This window comes from Cupressus sempervirens, chromosome 3 (assembly GCF_028749045.1).
Source record: "Cupressus sempervirens isolate cs-2001-9-10 chromosome 3, ASM2874904v1, whole genome shotgun sequence".
NCBI lineage: Eukaryota > Viridiplantae > Streptophyta > Pinopsida > Cupressales > Cupressaceae > Cupressus > Cupressus sempervirens.
The window spans coordinates 517,169,182-517,190,248 of NC_143120.1; the positions used below are offsets into that span (position 1 = coordinate 517,169,182).

Genomic DNA, 21,067 nt, shown 5'->3' on the forward strand with positions numbered 1-21,067 from the left:
TTAGTTTGAAAGAAAAATCTAGAAATCTACCAGTCTTTTCTTTATGCGAGGTTCACTCCACATTGATGCCATTTGTTTAGGAACATGCAGATACATGGAGTATCTCTGTTCAAAACATTGCAGAATGCCACGAATACCTAATATATTCTCATATTTTTTTCGGTAGGAAATAAAAAAAACTACCCGGAAAAATTATGGCAGCCAATGAAAAATAAGGAATAAAAAATTATAAATTCATTTAAATAGAGAAATTCAAGCAAACCATAGCATAAGATAAATTTTAAAGAGTATTCCCATTTTTCGAGGAGCAGATTAATAGCAGAAAGCAACATGAAAACATTAGTCTCTGCCCTTAGAAGGCAGGGACTAGTAAACACAATCAAAAGTTAAAATGAATGCCTCCTATAATCTTTCATTGATTGAAATAACAGATAAATAGAACTATATCATCAATACATCTCTCTTCCTCCATAACTTGTAGAAAAATTGATTTGCGCTAAAATTATATTGGCTAACTGTGGAACGTATGAATGTGTTTCTGGATATCAATAGAAGAATGCATAAATATTCTGCAAGCTTTGAAAAATTAAAATCTAACTCAGTTTGTACTGAAAAGTGTATAGGCCGAGAAATGGTTTATCAAGGCATATAAGAATAAGTCCACTTGTATGTCACACTCTTCATTGTGTTCTTCGCACAGGTATATTGAAAAGGTATTTTTGAAAGCAAAGTTGAAAATTGTAGGAGATTTAATTATACTGGCTAAAGTAAACTTAGAAGAAACCAGGCGATATGGTTAAAATGTAGCAGTAGACAGCAGTAGTTTGAAATTCAAGTTCTTCACGAATAGACTAATTAAAAATTCAAACATATCTCAAACTTCTTAAAGCTTAATCTCTTTTAAACTAGCTAAAAAACATCAAAATCCTGTAACAAATGTTTAAATAAGCAAGCAAGTTATTCATATACAAGAAATAGTTATTAGTAGTACATCAGAGCGGAAACACATGTAAAGAGAACCAAATTTTCAATCATTGGTTAAACAACTCGTGCACCAGTTATATCAAGCTTCTCAACAGCTGCAGAGGCTTCTAATTTCCCCTTCCTTAGGAACATATCCACCATGGCTTCAGCAATAGCTTTTTCTTTTTCCATTGTGTGTAACAGCTACAGCAGTAGGCCCAGCTCCACTTATAGTGCATCCAAATGCACCTGTTTCAAGAGCAGCTTCCTTGACTGCCAACATTCCTAACATTAGGAGGGCCCTTTTGGGTTCAACTATAGAATCTGATGATAGTGCAGCTCCCAGAAGACAAGGATCCCCTTGAAGAACAGCGGCAACAAGAGCTGCTGCTTGACTACAATTCAATATGTGATCCTTCATAGTAATTTCTGTTGGAAGCACTGCTCGCATTTTTTTGTTGGGGCTTCAAAAGCAGGAGTAACGAGCACAAAGAAGAGCTCTTTATCATTGGGTAATGGAAGGGAGATAAGATCAAGTGGACTATAGCTCCGCACAAGAACAAAACCACCCATCAAAGAAGGAGCAACATTGTCTGCATGATAGCCACTTACAGCTGCTTCTGATTTCAATCCAGCCATAACAAGGACTGCCTTCGTTAATTTACTCCCAAATAAGGCATTCACAGCTACTACAGCTTCTGCCGCACTAGCTGCACTTGAGCCAAGCCCACTTCCCAATGGCAGACCTTTGCGAAGAGAAAGCGACAAGCCTACAGAATGGATGCCAAGCAATTCCATGGTTGCTTTAGCTGCAATCCCAGCACAATTCTTCAGTGGATCAAGACTAAGTCTATTGTTATGACCATATATCGATGCGATCACAATTTTGCCAGGCTGTACACTTTCCTTCACCTCTACACTAACATGATCCCCTAAGCCTTCAACAGCACAACCAAGAAAATCAAACCCTAGTCCAAGATTAGCTATTGTTGCAGGGGCAAAGGCTGTTAAAGATTGAAGAACAGGCTCTGGCTCCAGCTGGGATACCTGTTTCAGACTCGCTTTGCCTTGCAACAAATATTCGAAATGTTTGGGGAAAGTCCACCTGAATGCTTAGTGCTAGATTTACCAAACTTATACTAAATAGGTCTCAAATCATTACTGAAAGAACAATGTTCTTTTGAACAGGCAAAAGAGCAATCCATAGTTTCCTTAAGAAGCATGTGCCAAACATATGACGAAGCTATTTTGTACACTCAAAATTCAGAATTGTTACTCTTTGGATATCCATCATATTCAAGGTTGCCCAAGAGTGTTGCTGAGATGGCTTTGAATTTTGTTCTCATGGATTCTAAAATATCTTGGACAGTCTCATTTTCTGGTTCAAAAAGAGGATATTTATCTGCCAATTTGATGCAGACGTAAAACACAATGGAAGCAAACACAATAGCATTATGAACCAGTACCAACAAGAGATACATCAGAAAAAAATTCTATTTAATTTATCAAACAAACAGTACATACATTAGCTCCTCTGTAGATTTCTTCTTTTCGTAACTTTGTTTCCAAAAACTTTGCTCTTTCTCTCAAGCTTGACCTAAACCTAAACTTAAAACTCTATTTATACTTGTTAAGACGGTCTACGAAAAATTTTAGATTATTACAAAATAGAAAATTCTAAATCAGTATAGAATGGGGAAGAGTGACCCCACAATGATATGTACAAATCTCAAGAAAATTATCTTATCTTAATGACGAAATCAAGATAAATTTCTCAAATCGGCTCATGCATAAAACTTGACCTAAATAAATAAAACTTGAGCTATTTGACCTAAATACATAAAACTTGACCTAAATACTTTATGTGGGTGCTCTTGCACCACAATTCCTCTAGCTGTTTTATCTGCCTGTTAACCCTTGCCGAGAATACAGTTGGTTCAATCTCAAGAGCAGCTTTCCATACATTGATACAACCCCTATAAAATCCCAACTCTTCCCCTACTTCGAAACCGTGTTTTAAACCCACATCTCTTCCTTCTACTTTCCCCAACTCTATTCCTTCTGCGAAACCCTCATTGTATCCTTGCTGAATATGTTCTTGTTTGAGGTTTACAACAGATTCAAAGATATCTTCCAGGTCTATTGGTTGTCCACACAAACCGAGCATTACCTAAGCCTGAGTTCAAAAAAAAAAACCTAATTAGCTCAAACTATCATGTAATAATAAATTCTAGAAAATAATTAGTTTTTGGAATTGTAAAAACCCATACCAGTTTTGACCCAAAATTATATCACAAATGCACACACATTTACAGCTTGGGTATCTGATCAAACAGTAAAGTGAAAATTATATGCGGAATTCTAGCACTTACACTTTGACTGTAATTTGACAAACACTTTGGCTTACTACTTGAAATCTTTGTTCTTTGGTTTGGTTCTTTGAACTTTTGGTTTCATAATACAAAACATAGCTCTTAATGTTTCAAAAGCATGGAAATTCAAATAAAATGCTATACTGAAATTGACCTCTTTAATGTTTCACATGCATGGAAATTCAAATAAACTGCTATATTGCTCCAGACCAGCAGGCAATTAAACAGTTACAGAATACATGTTCGACAATGTTCCAAGCCAACTCTACTGGTAATATAGAAAACCATGTCCATCTTATAGAAATGCAGAGATGGTGTGATTACGATATTCATGACCAGTTAACACCCTAAATATGAAAAGAGTTGCTCTCAACTGCAGAAATCTGCGATATAGAGTGCCTGCTTGCGTTGAACAGTAGAGACAAAACATACATGTCATGTCATTTCAAGTTATGCGATCTTCTCCAAAAATATTGATCGCCGTATATATTATATGACGAATTAGTTCTCGATATTCGATACGCTATTAGAATAGGAATGAAAATGTGGAATGTGAATGAAAATGAGCAATCTCATTCTTGATGCCATTAGAATAGGAAATATCATTGGAATAGGAATGGAAAAGAGCAATCTTATTCTTGTGTGGTTAATCTAGTATTTGACTGAAAATATGTTACTCCTTGTTTGGTTGTACAAAAATGAAATAGAAATAAGTTGAAGTTTTGTATTTTTAAAAATAAATATAATAAAAAAATGTTTTTGAAATATTAAAATTAAAAATTAAAAATTAAAAATTAAAAAATAAAAAAAATTAATTCAAAAAAAATTTTAAAATCAAATTGGGAATAGGAATGGCTCATTCCAATAACAACTATTTTTTGGAATGAATATATGCTCATTTTAGGGGCAAAATTGGAATATATTTGTCTATTCCCTATTTCGATTTGGGGTACCAAACAGAGAATACATTTTCTATTCCTATTCCAGCAAACAAACGGGCCCCTAGGGTCTGTTTGGCAACAGGAATACCCTCGAATAGGCATGTGTATCCTTATTCTATTTGGGTGCAACAACTTTCAAATGTGAACAGAAATACGATAAAATTAAGTATTCCAATTTTGTCCAAAAAATGGGCTTATACAATTCTACAAATAGGTGGAATTGGAATACTTATTACTTTGCCCAAAAAAATAAAATTTTGGGTTTGTGCCCTAAAGTTTAGATTTGTTTCATGGTTACGCGGCTCATTCTCAGCTTGCATGCATCTAGTAGCAGTCGAAGGAAAATTGGTATCAGTCGAAGGAAATTTTACTCAGTATGGAGCGATTACAAGGTTTTGTTTTGCTTTTTTGGTGTAGGGTTTTATTGGCATTGCACTATTAAAGCAAAGGCAAAGATTTAGAGGCAGGGCAAAGACAGAGGCAGAATATTCTTGTTTTAATCCATTATGAGGTAAATTATCTTGCAATATTTTTGTTTGCATTGTTTTTACTACGGCAAATTTTACAACTTTGTGATATTTGTGCTTGGGCATAGTTTCACTCTCCTCAAGGATTTCTTTCTCTTGGTTGCATTGCAATATGCACAAGCTGCAAAATTTCTATTATGGTTGCTTTATTAGCTGATGATATCTTACTATTATGAAACTTATAGGTGATTCAAAATGAGGCTTAGATGTTAGATGCCTAGTTTAATAAAAATTCCAAATGCTTAGGGTTTGGATGGAGCTAGACCCAAGAAAGTGTTCTAAGATGTATGGATCCACATTCAACAAATTTAGCATTAAAATCTTTGAATCTAGGTCAAACAAGAGGAAAATTTAGGCATCGTGGTTCTTTTCACAACATTTCCATGATTCTCGAAAAGAAACTCATTGCATTTTAGCATCAAAATCAAGAAAGACAACATGTTGAGTCCAAAAATTTGTCAAACCTATAATTACTAGTAATAAATTAAACCTCCTTCAATTTCCACCTCTATAAAATGCCATCGGATCTACAGAGCTTCAAAGACACCACGAACAAATGTTATGCCTATAATTCAAGCTCAAAATGCCTGAAGTTAGACCGTGAAGAAGAATTTAAAGTCAAAAGGAACAATCAAACATCAAAAAGTTTAGCCTATGTACACAGCTTCGTAAGAATTCAAAGCTTTGATAGAGATTTTATGAAGGCAAAGGAGTAACAATACGAGTAAATTGAGAAAACCAAATAAACTTGTTAGCTAATACTAAGCTCATATTTATTGAACGAACGCTATGCCACCATGAAGACCAGTAATAAATTGAACCACCTTTAATTTCCACCTCTATAAAACGCCATCAAATTAGCAAAGCTTCAAAGACACCGCGAGCAAATGCTATGCCTATAATTTAGGAAATGTCTGAAATCATACCGTCAAGAAGAATTTACAATCAAAAGGAACAATCAAACATCAAAAAGTTCATCCTACGTACACAACTCCGTAAGAATTCAAAGCTTTGACAGAGATTGTATGAATGCGAAGGAGTAACAATACGAGTAAATTGAGAAAACCAAATAATTTGGATCGAGCTAGACACATGAAAGTGTTCTAAGATATATGGATCCAAATTCAACAAATATAGCATTAAATTTTTTATCTGGGTCAAACGAGAGGAAAATTTATGCACTGTGGTTCTTTTCACAACATTTCGATGATTCCCAAAAAGAAAATCATTGCATTTTAGCATCAAAATCAACTAAGACAACACATTGAGTGTAAAAAAAATTCAAACCTGTAATGACCATTAAAATCGAACCTCCTTCAATTTCCACCTCTATAAAATGCCATCAAATTTGCAGAGCTTCAAAGACACCACGAGCAAACACTATGCCTATAATTTAGGCTCGAAATTCCTCAAATCGGACCGTGAAGAAGAATTTACAGTCAAAAAGTTTAGCCTATGTACACAACTCTGCAAGAATTCAAAGCTTTGATAGAGAATTTTTTTTATTGAAAAAGTTTAAACAACAACCCAAATAACTATCAACTTAAAAAACAACCAACCCTTATTACTATACAAAAATGGAGGGACGTGTTTAAACTATCAAAGGATTGTGCATATTGTTTCTAAGATGAGCATCTAGAACAATATTGAATTCAAAAAGCTCAACAATAACAAGAAAAGTAGTAAAAAACTATAATATCTAATAGTCATGCTTTGGCTAAACAGTAGTATCAACAAGTGCTAATGTAGATAGAAAATATTTAGCTGTCTCCTTACCAAAATCTAGATGACATTTATCCAAAAGACTGCTAAGCTCATCAATTTATGTTTGTGTAAGGAAACTTTGGTATTTCTCGATGTATTGTGCTACCTTGACTTCATCTTTCTAGATTTGCAGAACTTCGCCATGCATCGGCTTCAGAATCTAGACTTTGGAATCTCCAAGAAAAAAGATACATGTGACATGATGTAAAAATGTATGAGTTTAAGATTAAACTCAGTAGGGCACCTTCTCACGTTTGGAAATATCTCCTTGTTCCTTTCCTTCCAAAGAAACCATAGTACTTTACCAGTAAGAGCAAACAAAAATCTGTTAAAAATAAGTCAAAAGATCTCACGTAACCAACCAAAATTTCACACCAAGAAAATCCAATACTATTATTCCAATCAATAGGATAACTAAAGAAGATGGCCCAAACTTTACTTGCATAAATACAATAAAAAAAGACGTGTTCAAAACTCTCGGGTTTATTACACAAATTGTAGGTCATAGGCTCAACATTAATGGATGACAACATTGGCCCAACAACAAGCTTCTTAATCAACAGCAGCCATTTAAAATGGATAACCTTATGCTCATAGGGACCCTTCCAAAAATAATTTTAAAAAAAAAGCTTTGACAGAGATTTTATGAAGGTGAAGGAGTAACAATACCAGTAAATTGAGAAAACCAAAAAAATTTATTAGCTAATACTAAGCTCATAATTATTAGTTTAAATATTTCAAATTTTGCTTTGTAAAAAATCTGCTTTCTATGGTGTGTGTTTCTCATAGTAAATAAAATAATTTACTACAACTTGACAACTGTGCTACATATCCCATGATTACTTTATTTCAAATTTAAAGAGAGGCATTACTCTTTTGGTCCCCTGATCCATTATACTCTTAATTTTAATCACAAGTGCAAATATACAAACTAAAATGACTGCGATAGTATCCAATGTAGCTTACCCTACAAGGAATTTCAGGCAGACCAAACAACCAATCAAATTTAGTTACAAGATGAACAAAGCCACGTCTCCATGTAGAATCCATAAACTGAAAGATTATGCTAAAGATAAAACTAAATTGAACTACCAACAGGAGGAAACTATAAAATATACATTCTACAAGATGCATCCCCTACAGAAAACTTGGAAGGCATAAAGGAAGAGAGGGGAATTCATAATGATTCCTCAGTTTCCTGTGAAGGAGGGGAATTCATAAATAAATACAGAAGGGGAAGGAGGGGAAACTATATAGGAGAAATGAAATGCTAAATATGCTAAATTTGAAAGCTATGGAGGAGAAATTAAATGCAAAGTGTAGTGGATGAAATGTCGATCGCACCATAAGAGTATCTATAGGATTATACATGTCTCACAAGAATCTGTGTTTTCCATTCCAGGGTAACATATGATTTGAAACATAACCACCCCAATCAAAACTCAATAGATCTCATTTTTTTCTTCTTACAAGAAAGCAAGCTATCAAGTAAGTGGGAACAAACAAGGCAGGAAATGTCAGGCCAATCATACAAAGAGGTCTAAAATTACCAATGTCAAGAGCTTCTGAACATTCTCTTCTTCTTCCATCTACAAGAGTCAATAAAGGGAAAAGGCTTAAAATAAAGCATGAGTATTCTATTTTAGAAGCAGAAAATACTGCTCAGCTAATATCAAGCTCAAATCTATAGTATATACTAGAAGAAATGGTTTAGACTACAATACACAAATAGCACAAGATGATTATTATAATGTTACCAAATTACATCTTGATTAAAAGAGATTGCAATAACTAAATAGTAATGCTACACTGGACTATTCAAATAGTTAATTGTGATAAAATAAAATAAAAATGAAAAGTAAGTGTAAATAGAAATATTTAATTGAAAAGCATGATCATGGCTAGTGATCATTCCTTCCAGTTTCAAGAAGGGGGCAAATTCACCCCCTCCCAAATTAAAAAAGGTTTGTATTATAGAATAAATCCATTTAATCTACCACTCGTGTAAACAAAGTGAATGCTAGGAGTGAATAATCTTTGGGCTCAGGTAGACCCAAGAAGGTGTTCTTAGGGGTAATCTTTAACAAGATTAAATCACAAGTGAAGATACAAACTAAAAGCACTATAGTAGTGTCGAATGGACACCTAGTCCTAAAAGATGAAACTAGATCAAGGACTAAGCTACATCATATATAACCTCTATTAAGTTGATGAAATTATGCAAGACATGAATACTTACAGAGATAAGATTATAAGGCTCACTCAAGATATCCCCTTGGGAATAATACTCAATAATGAAATGTATGTATGTATGTATGTATACTAATTACAATAAAGAAAGCTATTATACAAATAATTCAATTTATGATCGATTAAATGCTACCCAATATTTACATTAATTAACATAAAGATATCAACAAGTTGGGTTTATTACATCCCCTTTCCCTTTTCCTTATTCTCCCTACCAATGGTTCCTACTAGAGGACTTTGTTCTAACTCTTATATCTCTCGAGTTAAAAGGTGGCAACCATTGAACTTGACAAGTCATGTCTTTGCGTCCCTTTATAACAATTGCTAATCCCTTTATTATATCATTGTTTATCCCATTGATATTATTCACCATGCTTAGTTAATGATTGATGTTTATCAATTTTCAATAGCAACCAACAAGAGTGCCCCAAAAACATATGGCACTATCTGGCATTTTATTTGATTGCATTTACAAATTAAATAATGCATTCAATAGAGACCTAACAATATCCTTATTCTGTACCACATGGTGTAAATAAATTCCACTTCTATTTTACAAAATCTTGGGTTAAATAACAAGCTTTTGCATACTACACGTAGAGGGAAATAGATAGGTACGTATTTTTTTACAATCAAATATTCAACATCCATTTTTCTTTTCCAAATGAATTTTTACATAACACACTCTAACAACTCATTATTACTAACAACTCACTATTTATTGCAAGTTTTGCAGCAATATAACAAATGTTTATTTCAAAGCTGAGAATGTCTTTCACAAATCTATTGACGAGCATACATGAGGATGTTTGTGTGCCCCCATTGCTATCCCTGTTGCAACCACCACTACTACCCCCATTGGTATTTCTTCTAGAAGTTTGAAAGTAGTATGGACTAGAGAGATGGAGCAAAAACTTATAGATTTGCTCCTCGAGAAATTTACTCTAGGGAGGAAAGGTGAAGGAGGTTTCTGGAAAGAAGCATGGATAGTGACAAAGAGGAGATTCAATGAAGAGTTGAAGCTGAATCTTGGAAGAGATAACTTAAAAAATAAGTTTAAAACATGGAAGTTTGTGTATAGAATAATGAAAGAGTTGTGAATACAAATGGATTTTCTTGGAATGAGACAACTCAATGCATGGATGCTAAGGACAGCGTATGGGATGAACTTTTGAAGGTATTGTCCTCTTCAAATTCATGTCCAATTCTAATTTCTAACAAATATCTAATTATTTAATTTTTCCAACTTGTAGTTAAGTGAATTCAGGATTGTAAAAGTGTATAGGAGGCAACTATTCACCTATCTTAATGATCTAGAAATAATTGTCGGGAATGACATGGAGGAAGGAAATGTAGCTACAACAACACAAGATAGTGAAGATGGTAACCTTTTTTATGAGGTTGTTGATATGGATGATGATGAGGATTTTAATACACCTACGAACATTGTTGTTGATTTAGATGAAGATTTATTTCAGTCAAATCAATCGACTCCATCCGCTAGAAGCAATCCTTCCACACCAACAACAAGGAGGACAAAGAGGAGGAAGGCAAGCATGACCACTTCTTTGGATGTAATATATGAAAGCATCCATATGATATGGGATGGAATCAAAATGCCTCACACTATCAAAGTTGATAGAGAGGATACTAAGAAAGATGTTGCAAACATGTTTGCTACCTTAAAAGTGATCTCAAACTTAGCTGAGAGACAATGACTGTAGCATCTGACAATTTTATGCATGAACCAACAAGAGCTATTTGGTTCTTAGAGATGGATGGAGAGGCGAGAGAAGATTATGTCACTACTATAGTTGGGTTTGAATTGCAATGGCCACCCATTGCCCAAGCGACAATACCATGAATTGGCTCTTGTCAAACAAGCATTGAACTTTTTTCGTTGCAAATTGTGATGGCAAGCTCGTCTAACACAATTGAGACACCTAAAGTCATCAAATTTGGAAGAAAGCAAGGGCAAGATTTCATCTTCATGTCGTAGCTATTGTGACAGTCTACTATCAAAATTACGACGACTTAAATTTTTAATTTGTCCTCACAAGTGCGACGACTATGCTACAGAGCCGATAGCCATCCATTGGAAGGGGGCATCATAATGACAATGGTATATGATGACAATGTTGTTTGAGCGATGGTCATCCATCAAAAATGGTTGTTGTAACTACAACGGTATGTGACTGCAATATTGTTGGAGCGATGGCTACCCATCAGACAAGCCATCACAATGAATTATATATATTAAAAATTGGTAGTTCTAATATTCTATTTTTAGTTCTTGCCATGGTAGAAAACTCTAGAGGCGTAGGCATCCCGAGGCATTTGTAATCATGTTTTCTTCTTTCTTTCTCTATCAATTTTGTCTAGGGAAGGTACCAATATGCGCATACCCCAATGAAAGGTAACGAACTTAAAAACAAGGTATTAACAGTACATTACAGGATTAATAATGCACTGCAGACTATACAAGAGAAGTGTCACCTTTAAATAAATATTTATATGCAGAGCACCATATAATGTAGGGGTTTCCTTTCAAACAATGAATCTTTGTAACTACTTATTGCATTTATTCTATAATTTTTTAAGCGTTTACAACCAAGTTATTCTTTGTGAATCTTCACTCATTCAAAAACATGAGAGTTTCCACCAAACCTTTCATCTACTAATAAAGGCCAACCACATGAAGACGGAAGCTCATTTGGCCCCATGTAATGGGCACCCTAGAAATACCCAAAAACTGAACCAACTACTAATAGAGATTTTAGTGTTTTTTGCATAGATTTTGAAACCACATAACATGAATAAGAAGGAATTTATGCAAACTGAAGATTGACTATTGCTAAAATAATATTAGTTTTCAAACTAATAAAATTAAATACAAAGCAAACTCACTAATTACTCTGGCATCATAAAATCAAATACATAACAATCTCTTCAACTCACTAATTACACCCAATCTGCCTGTAGCTGGAAATACGCCCAAGCTGCTTGTTAATGAAGTTGATAACAATGAATTCCAAAGGCCAAACCCCAAAGGAATGATGTCTAAAATGTCACAAGAGAGGATAAACGTCCTCTAATGCCAAGAACAAATTTGTAACTCACACATCCATGTTCTTCTCATATTCCACCATACCTAACAATAGCTACAAGCTCTCCTTTTATTCCTACTTCATAGGGTCGACCACTTTACACAAGAAATGTGGGATAAATAAAATAAAATAAAAGGCTAACGGTCGCACAACTAAACAACTGCTAAAGTGGGGACATTACAGTCTGCCCCCTTGAAATTGCTTGTCCTCAAGCAATCTTAGTCATGTTTATTGTAACATCGGCTCACTCTCCTAAGTAGCATCTTCCTCTACCAAGTCTCTCCATCTGACTAAATATTCTTTAATCACCCTGTTCTGTAGAGTCCTTTCCCTAGTATCTAGAATAGCCTTAGGAAATAATACAAGCTTCCCCTCCTCATCTAATGGTGGAAAATCTACAAAAGGCACAACTCTTTGACCAATGGCTTTCTTGAGCCTCAACACCTGAAACACATTATGCACCCAACTGCCCTCTGGAAGCTCAATCTCGTAAGCAACCTCGCCCACCCTATGAATCACTATGTAGGGGTGATAAAACCTAGGCTTCAACTTCTCTGCTCTGCTCTTTTTGAGTGATAATTGTTTGTGTGGTTGTAACCTCAAGTAAAGCATATCCCCAACCTCAAAGCTGCGCTCTATCTGGTGCTGGTCAACATAAAAAAAATTCTAATTTTGGGCTTACTATATATTCTCCTTGAGCACCCTCAAAATATCTTGACTATCCTATAAGAAGTCTTTGGCTCTAAGCACTCTACTATCGCCCAAAACCAGATCTATGAATCTAGGTGCTTCATAACCATACAATGTCATGAATGGATTCATCTTGATGGACATATGATAAGTGGTGTTATAATAGTACTCTCTCATATGTAGCTATTTGACCCAAGCTCTCTATTGTGCAGTCACATAGTTCCTCAGATATCCTTCCACCCATTTATTCACAATCTATGTTTGCCCATCTATCTGCGGATGATAACTAGTGCTAGGTGTAAGATCTGTACCACATAACCCAAACAATTCCTACCAAGAAACACTCATAAATTTACTATCTTGATCACTGACAATGAAACTAGGTAGCCCATGTAACCTGAATATCTCTCTGAAGAAAAGATCGACCACCTGTGTTGCTGTGTAGGTGGATAGAACAACAAAGAAGTGAGCAAGCTTCGTCAGCTGATCAACTACCACATAAATGCAATCTCTCCCTGTACTCGTGGTAACCTAGTGATGAAGTCCATAGAAATACTTTCCCATATCCTATCTGGAATAGGTGAAGGTTGTAACAACCCTGTAGGATATGTGTGCTCTCCCTTATTCTGCTGACAAACTGCACATTCCCTGATATGCTTCTGAACATCATCCTTGAGCCCTTTCCATGTAAACTGCTCATGAATTTGTCTATAGGTCTTAAAGACCCTTAGATATCAAGCTATAGGTGCATCATGAAATGCAATTAGTATTACCTCCCTAAAATGTGATGAAGGATTCAAATACATCCTACCCTGGAACTTGATCAATCCGTCCATCACCACATAACAATCATCCTGTATGGTGCCTACAATCACTCTAGAAGCCCAAGTGTCCCTCGCATACTTTCTCATAATCTTATTTCTCCAATCTCCTATAATCTCAGCTAGAGCACAAATATGAGGTCTCTTGGATAAAGCATCTACCACCACATTCTTCTTACCTTTGACAAACTTAATGTCAAAGTCATAAGTCTACAACTTCGTAATCCACTTCTATTGTCTATCATTCAAATCACACTGACTCATGAAGTATTTGATGTTGTTGTGATCAGTCTTGATAACAAAGTTCCCCCCAATTAGGTAGGACCGAAACTTGGCCAATGCATGCATAATAGCCAACATCTCCTAATCATAGATGGAATAGCTCCTCTCCACTCCACAGAGCTTCCTACTCTCAAAAGCAATGGGATGCTTCTCCTGCATCAATACTACCCCAATCCCATCTCCTGACACATCACAATGAAGCTCAAATGGTTTCGTGAAGTCTAGTAGAGCTAATATTGGACATGATGACATCACTTTTTTGAAGTGATCAAAACATCTCTGAGCTTCCCCTGTCCATACGAAGGCTCCTTTCTTAGTAAGGTCTGTTAAGGGTGCAGTGGTCTATGAAAATCCCTTAAAAAATCTCCTATAAAACCCATAGAGACCAAAGAACCCCTTAAGCTATGTGAGTTCATAGGAGCAGGCCAATCAACAATAGCTCTAACCTTTTCAGGATTTACCTGAACTCCATCTGTGCTAATGATATGCCCAAGGTATAGTAGCACAGTTAACTCAAGCTCACTCTTAGATTCCTTGGCATATAGTGACTCTTTCTCCAAAATGGACAACACTATCTCAAGATGTTGTAAATGCTCCTCCCAAGTCTTATTGAAGACTAAAATGTCATCAAAGAAAATCAGGACAAATCTCCTAAGCTGCCCCTTGAATACCTGATTCATGCAACTCTGGAATGTAGCAGGGGCATTGGTTAGCCCAAATGGCATAACCAATAACTCAAAGTGGCCATAGTGACACTGAAAAACTATCTTCTCAATGTCCTCCTCCCTCATCTTGATTTGATGATACTCTGACTATAAATCAATCTTCGTAAAAAAACATGCACCATGCAATTCATCAATGAGCTCATCTATTTGTGGGATGGGATGTCTATTCTTAGTGGTCTTCTTATTTAATGCCCTATGATCAATGCACATGCGCATCGTCCCATCCTTCTTCTTTACCAACATTATTGCTAAAGCAAAGGGGCTCTTAGACTATGACTCCTCTGCTAAGAAATACTCCATTTGATTTTAGTGTTTTGACATTTTGTCAAACACCTTTTCCTCTATCTAGCTATCCCAAATTTCCTATAAGACCTCCACAGGATGGTAGGACTTATAGCTCTAATACCAGTATAATGGGCACACTAGAAATACCCAAAAACTGAACCAACTGTTGATAGAGATTTTAATATTTTTTTGCATAGAATTTGAAACCACATAACATGAACAGGAAGGAATTTATGCAAACTAAAGATTGAACTGTTGCTGAAATAATATTAGTTTTCAAACTGATAAAATTAAATACAAAGCAAACTCACTAATTACTCCAGCATCATAAAATCAAATACATAACAAACTCTTCAACTCACTAATTACACCCAATCTATCTGTAGCTGGAAATGTGCCCAAGCTACCTGTTACTGAAGTTGATAACAATGAATTTCAAAGGTCAAACCCCAAGGGAATGACGTCTATAATGTCACAAGAGAGGATAGATGTCCTCTATGTAGGGCCCATTTGTCGTTGCACCAAAAGCCATGACTATTAGTGAACATGGAACACCACATAATTAACCACCTGTGGGCAGGGGAGCGCGTCGCATCACCCAACAATCTCCCCCTCGACGCGCATACCAGGTGCTTACACGGGTCGGGAAGGCACCGGGGAGATTTGAACCCATGACCAAGCCAAAACCAGGCTCTGATACCAATTGTAGGGCCCATTTGCCGTTGCACCAAAAGCCATGACTATTAGTGAACATGGAACACCACATAATTAACCACCTGTGGGCAGGGGAGCGCATCGCATCACCCAACACTCTAATGCCAAGAATAGATCTGTAACTCACACATTCGTGTTCTCAAATTCCACTGTGCCTAACAATAGCTACAAGCTCTCCTTTTATTCCTACTTCATAGGGTTGGCCACTTCACACAAGCAATGTGGGATAAATAAAATAAAATTAAATAAAGAAAAAGGCTAACGGTCGCACACTAGACAACTGCTAAAGTGGGGACATTACACCCTGCCCCCCACATCCAAAATAAGATTATGCCACTCTAAATCGAGAATACACATGAAACTACATTCTATATGCATAGTTAATAGGCGCGGCTGAAAAATGTAGCACAATTACATTTATTTAATAGGTCTATTAATTTTTTTTAGATTATAGACCATCATGAACATTAGAACTCTAGTTGTTATGGCCAAGAGAATGTCCTTAGCAAGCCAACACATAGAAAGTCTTAATTTGCTTGCATGTTGAGGACATTACCCTTGCCTATAAGAGTCAAAGCTATCATTTTTGTGATGGTCTAAAACTTAAAATACCTAATTAAAGACCTCTAACAAAAATGCAAACTTGATACATTTTTCAGTTGCATCTAATGTTGTATGCATATGAATTGAGATTGCATATTGAAATATGGCCTCCTTTTGCATTGCCTGAAACCAAGAGTTTCACACAATTAGTTGTAATGCAATCATAGGTTAATGTTGAGCTTCACTTGGTTTTGAGAATATTTTAATATTCTCTACTAATCAGGGCCAAACACATGAAGGTGGAAGCTCATTTGGCCCCACCTCCCCCCCCAACATCTAAATTCCTCATTAACATCTAAAATATTTAAGAAAGGATCAATCTTTAAAGTACATGCAATGTCATCATCGCGTCCTGCTACTCTCAGGGGAAGTCCATCTTCATTGCTCACGAGAAATTAATCACAATTCTTTAGTGATTCCCATACATCTAACACAGGTACATCTAGGAATGTCCTCATCGCATCCTGCATAAAATGAATCCAATATTATAAAATGCCCCTTAAGCAATAATAGTTCAAGTGAAATAAACACATGAAAAATGAGAGAGAAAAGAAGGAATCTACTTACCAATAGGTGTTTCCATCGCTTCTATGGTCATGCTAAGTGTTGAGTGAGTTTTTTTGTTTTTTTTTTGTGCCAAAATCTCTTTGTTTATATACATACATACATACATAGACACACATATGTGTGTGTGTGTATGTATGTACACACACACACACACATACATATATGTGTACATATACGTATGTATATGCATACATAAATACATACATATATAGAGCTCACAAGGGCATGACAACGAGATGTAGAGATCACAAGGGCATGACAACGAGACGTAGAGATCACAAGGGCATGACAATGAAATTTAGTGATCACAAGGGCACATACATACATACATATACATACATATATACATACATGCATATATACATGTATTTATGTATATATATAGAGAGATCTTTTTTAAGGTATTAAGTGACTTACCTCAAGATCCTACACAAAAATAATGCAGACTAGGAGAAATGGGTAGAGTTCACAAGAAATTTTACAAAAATATATCATAGTAGATATTTTTAGAAAGAAACAAGCCATAGCCAAGTCAAATGGGTCTAGTTGCTGATTAGTTGGGTTGATTAAAAATTCTTGTAGAATTGTCATTAGATTAGGTACAATAAAATGAATGAGATGCAGAGATCACAAGGGCATGGCAACGAGATGCAAAGATCACAAAGGCATGGCAACAAAATGCAACGAACTCAAGGGTATGACAACGATATCCTAGATCTCCACTGATCTCCACAATCCACAAGATCTCTTTGTATATATACATACATACATAGACACACACACATGTGTGTATGTATATATACATATTTATATATGTGTATATACATGCATGAATGCATGCATGCATATACATGCATGTATGTATGTATGTATACAGAGAGATCTTTTTTAAGGTGCTTATTATATCTTAGCACAAGAGGAAAATTGATCTAGCTGCATACATATTCCAGAATCCAAATAATAAAACAATAAAACTCACTCAACCCATGCTAAGTGACCTACCTCAAAATCCTGCACACAAATAATGCAAAGCTAATGAGCAATATGTGTGTCTATATGTGTGCCTATATGTGTGTGTGTGTGTGTGTGTACATATACACATATACATACATACATACATACATATGTATATGTATATATATACATACATACATACATACATATATATATATGTATATATATACATACATACATACATATATATATATATATATATATATATATATATATATATATATATATATATGTATGTATGTATGTATATATATACATATATATATATGTATGTATGTATGTATGTATATATATACATATATATATATGTATGTATGTATGTATGTATATATATACATATACATATGTATGTATGTATGTATATGTGTATATGTATATATGTGTGTGTGTGTGTGTGTGTGTGTGTGTGTGTGTGTGTGTGTGTGTATATTGTCATGTCCCCTATTCAAATAATTAAAAAAAATAAAAAATTTGTTAAGGCAGGCAGGCTCCAAAAAGGTGAAATTTCGGAAAAAGGGGCTAATCTTTGGAAACCAATGGACTAATAAATAAAAATTATTATTAAATTATATTTTATTAACCTCTCTTGGATGTGCGTTAGGGTTATGCCCTCTTTAAAAGGGGTTTGGAGGCATTTTGGGCTCATTCTACATCTTGATTCTTGCTAATTTTCTTGTTGTTCTTCAGAGGCTGCCAAACCTGTGGAGAAGGAGACCCAAGAACGGGAGTTTGTAGGTTTCCAGGAAGGCTAAGGATGGGAGTTTGAAGCCATTCCATGTGCATGCTCATACAGAGTTTTCCTTTGTGCTGAATAGTGCCGATTTGGGTGTTTTCGGGGTTGTTTTTGGTTTGAGTTTGGGATTTCAGTTGAGTGTTTCATATCAGTTTGGTTTGCTGCTGTATTTCAGACTTTATGATGTTAAAATAGGGCTGAATATATGTATTGGGTCGTGATTAAACTTTTGAGATAGTTTATGAGTGTTTTGTGGTGTTTTCGGGCATTTTTTGTGTTAATTTCGGGAGCCCGATTGAGCATAGTTTTGCCCTACATTTGTGAGCTGTTGTGTAAAGGCTATACAAATCTGGAAATGTCATTTTGTAGGCTGTTATGCTGCTGAAATTTCTGTAAAAATGTCCATTTTCAGATTTATTAATAATTTGTGAAGTTGTGAAGTTTTTGGCACTAATTTGGACATACCCAATTTGGGTTTTATTGGGAAATTGGCAGATCTTTGTAATATTGGTTGTTTGATTTTAAAGTTCTGATTTGAGGCTGGAAATATCATAAAAAATCAGTAAAGGGACATTACAGTGGTATTAGAGCCGTGATCTTGCCAGCCTGAGGGTTTGTAGAAGTTGCATGTCAGTTTTAACAACTACCCAGATCTCGCATGTCAAGTTTTGATAACTACCCAGATCTTGCATGTCATATTTTATTATTGCACGCAACTAAGTGAAAGAGAAAAAAGATATTTGCAGCGAGAAAAGAAAAAAGAAATTTTGATCAAACCCCCAGTTGAAAGCAAAAGTACAAAATCCAAGGAAGAAAAAAGTATGGCTGATCCAGATGAGATGGCAAAGAAATTCTTCCAAGACATCCAAAATACTCAGAAGCAAACAGTGGATGGTTTGGCGGAAACTAGAGAGGCTTTGCGAATATTGACAGAAAAATTGCAAGGAATTGCATCTATTAATGAGAAAGGGAGCACTTCAGAGGAGCCAAGAAATGGGAGATCCACACCATCTAAATCAACCAAATCTATTTTCTTGCCTGTAGATGAGCCACTAGTACCAAATCCAGCCATTAATCCAGTGGAAGAGGTTACAGGTAATTTGATTACATTAAGAGCTACTTACAATGGCTTAGATGATGACTTTCGTAGTTCAGTTCCTTTTAGAGAATATTAAGGATATGATGAACGCTTTGATGCCCAAGAAAGAGAACAGGAGGGAGCATGACACAAGTGGAAGAGAGCTCAAAAATAAAATAAGCAAGTTTACAGCACCTACTTTTGATGGAACAAATAAAATTTCAACTAGAGCATGGCTACAAAAATTACAAACTTTCTTCACACTTAACCCCATGAAAGAGAGTGATGCTATTCAATTTGCAAGTCTACACTTGGAAGATGCAGCCTATGATTGGTGGTATCATGGAATGACTACTCAAGGTCACGATCAGGTAACTACATTTGAAGATTTCAGTCAAAGGGTGATAGATAGATTTGACCTCAAGGATGATGAAGAGTACTTTAGAGAATTGTCAAATTTGAAGCAAACCAAATCAGTTAATGAGTATATAGAAGAATTTCAAAAAGTGGCTGTTATGGTACCTGATATGAGTGAAAAGAGGATCGTTTATCTTTTTCTTGATGGTTTAGAAGATTTTGTTAAGGGTTTGGTTAAGGCTTTCTCACCCTCAACCTTACAGGAAGCTATCAAAAGAAGCTTGCAACTTGAAACTTGTGTGCCTATGAAATCAATCACTAATCAAAAACCCCCAAATCTTTGGCAACATAAGGGAAATTTTCAGAAAAAGACTTTCCCAACACTACCACCAAAAGATGTGACAAATGTGGCAAAAAAGAAGGTAGATGAAGAGACTAGGAGTGAATTACGAAGGAAAAATCTTTGTTTTACTTGTAGAGAACCATGGGTTCCAGGACACAGATGTTTGGGGAAAGGTCAAGTGCACTATATTGAAGTTGCTTCAGAATCTGATTCAGATGAGCATGAGGAATTTCATGATACTAAGGAGGAGGTAGAAGAAGAGAAAGTAAAAGAAATCAGCAAGGAAGGCACTTTAGCAGCATTATCAGGAGTCCCAAGATACCATCCCTTCCGAATTCGAGGGGTACTAGCAGGGCAAAGGTTGATTGTTCTTCTTGATAGTGGGGCAACTCACAATTTTATTGATGAGGGATTTGTCATGAAAAGAGGGCTTAAAGCAGAATATTTTGAGGGATTCAATGTTACTGTAGCTGATGGATTCACTATGCCTTGCACACGGGTGGTGAAACAACTCAAGATGACCTTAGGAGATTATGAGTTATGTGATGACTTCTATGTGGTTGGTATTGGGGAGACAGATCTTGTATTGGGTGTTCAATGGTTGAACTCTATCGGAGGCTATTACATGAACCATCAAACTATGGAGTTTAAATTTCATTCCAATGGGAAAGAAGTCATATTGAGAGGGTTATCGAATGGAGCACCTAAGGCGGTCTCTGCAAAGAGGATGGAGAGGACTTTTCGAAGAGGACAAGTAACATGGGCAACAGGAGTCATAATCCAACCAACAAGCTCTCCAAAGAATCAAGGTAATTTCCATTTTGAAATTCAAAATATTCTTGATAAGCATAGTATAGTTTTCAATGATTTGCCTCCAGGATTACCACCAGATAGAGGTTTTGAGCATGTTATAGAGTTAGAACAGGGTGCC

The 21,067-nt window shown here is 35.6% G+C and overlaps 1 long non-coding RNA gene and 1 pseudogene across 1 annotated transcript; both read right to left on the reverse strand.

Moving 5' to 3' along the window:
• Positions 1–939: 939 nt before the first annotated feature.
• Positions 940–2,335, reverse strand: LOC149567448 (homoserine kinase pseudogene; annotated as a pseudogene).
• Positions 2,336–2,439: 104 nt separating this feature from the next.
• LOC149567449 (uncharacterized) lies at positions 2,440–6,262 on the reverse strand. Its single transcript, XR_016362418.1, has 2 exons — positions 6,091–6,262; positions 2,440–3,139 (listed from the first exon to the last, which is right to left on the reverse strand). It is a non-coding gene; the product is annotated as an uncharacterized LOC149567449 (long non-coding RNA).
• Between the last annotated feature and the right edge of the window lie 14,805 nt (positions 6,263–21,067).